The following is a 2,250-nucleotide window of genomic DNA, read 5'->3' on the forward strand; positions in this document are numbered from 1 at the left end:
CAGGGAAATGACAGTCACGTAGACAAACTGAGACAGAGAATGGAACAGACATTATTATTTAGAATACTGGCAACAACAACAACAACAACAACAACATTTGTACAAATGAAATAAAAGACGTAGCGCATGGTGTGTGAAACTGAATAGCGTAGAGGAAAAGGGGGACTGGAAAGGGGGGGGGGGGCTCAATCGTTTAGCCTATTCATTGATTTCTTTTCCCGTTTTGTTGGTACCGGTACCAGAATTTATGGCATGTAGCGTTATTAAAATAGTAGTCACCCTGGGCTGACTCAAAAGGTGAGACCATTGAATCAAAGCTTCATCTCCTGTGGGAGCATACCGAGTTTCTAAAAATAAACTTTTGAGCAAACCAATGCGTACAGGATCAACAACAACTAGATCTACATGTACTAAATTTAATGCACGAGAAATGCTGATAGATATAACTAGGCCTAACAAGAGAGGCACTGGTGTCCGTGGTGTAGCGGTTAGTGGCTTCGCCGTCGCACGCAGAAGACGTGAGTTTGCTTTCCGTGTGGGGAGAATTATTTTTTTTAAAAATCAAGTGTCTCTATTATTCTGCAAGGACATTGTATACTGTATACCTCTCAGCTCGTATTGTCCCAGACAGGCAGGATCGGAGCCCGCTTCCTAATTATCTAAACTGCGTCAACAACGACGTCAAAACAATTAGGTCTAAATTTCGAAGTTTTGGACAACAGAGGAAGATTTTAAAAGGAAAATAAAAGAAGTAAGGCTTACAAGCAACACCTTCCAACCATCCGTGTAGAGCGTTTTGAAAATTGGGGTCAAACAGTGTGTCTGGAACTATATTTTCTCATGGATTAAGAGTTAAGTGTTAATCAGTACCGCTTTTCCTTGTGGCAACTTGATGATCCTATTTTCCGTTGACAATCAATACGCCCAGTGAGACAGGATGAGAGCGAGATGTTACTCAATCTGATGTTACTGGTTGGATTTGTATGCATAGGAGAGCTTGGGCATTTCTTTTGGGTTTTTAAAAAATAATTTCAGTTATAATAAAAACTATTTGACTGAGCTCTTTTGTGACTTAAAATAAGACACAACCCATATTCAAAAACTCCCTGTGTAAGGTATAGAGCCTGCTCTAACGGCCACCTGTATATGACAATCTTTTGTTTAAACGGCCACTTCCCATTTTCTCCCTTGTGTATTTTTTTACATTACATTGACACTGTGTGCAAGACGCCCACCTGATTAAGACAACCACTTTTCTCCTCGACAATAGAAGGTCGTCTTCGACAATTTCTACTGTACACGTGTAGCGACGAAAAATTGTGTTCTCTAGAATGTTCTCCTTTCACACCCTTTCCTTTTCTCTAACAATGTTCTGTCGTTTGCTTTTGTCTCCACTTTTTGCCCCCACCCACTTTGTCCCCCTCATCGAGCAAATTTAGCCGCAGAGCTGAAAGACAAGTGCCCCCTCCTCTGGGCTCCTGATTCTTTCCCACTCAGTCGTAATACATTATTGTTTTGTAACTGCACCAATTAAAATTTGGAGAATGAAAGGCAGGTTCATCGAGCAAATTTAGCCGCAGAGCTGAAAGACAAGTGCCCCCTCCTCTGGGCTCCTGATTCTTTCTGCAGCCTTTATACTGCTTCTCCTTGGCTCATTCTTACTGCCGTCTTTCAGCCACACCTCTGATCCTATGGTAGGAAAGATCTACACCTAGCCTTCTCGGACAAGAGCGAAAAATCTTGCGAGGTCTCGTGTACAAGTTCTGCACTTTAAAAGGTCTCTTGGAGGTCCAAAATCGATAAAAGTAGGCGTCGGCCGCCACCCGAGCCACCAAATTTCCTACCAGCCGAAAAATGTTTGGTGTCCCGCGCTCTCATATGACATTATGCGGGTGCGAGCGCCGAAGAACACTTACAACCCCCCCAAATTTTTTTTTTTTTTTAAATTTAAAAAATAGCATTGTGGTCCAGCTGGATACCAATTGAGCTATGGGCACGTCCATCGACTGGAAGTGACATTTCAAACAAATAGCTGTATGTCATGTATGTTACATAATATACAATCTACCACAATCACCACCACCACCATAAACAACATCACCAGCAGCAGCAGCAGCAGCAACAACAACAACAACAACAGAACACGCATGTACATACAGACACGCGAGCACGCACACACACATATATGCACACACACACAAACACACATACATAAACACACACAAACACACACATACACACACACACACA

This window comes from Aplysia californica, unplaced genomic scaffold, assembly GCF_000002075.1.
Source record: "Aplysia californica isolate F4 #8 unplaced genomic scaffold, AplCal3.0 scaffold00871, whole genome shotgun sequence".
Taxonomy (NCBI): Eukaryota; Metazoa; Mollusca; class Gastropoda; order Aplysiida; family Aplysiidae; genus Aplysia; species Aplysia californica.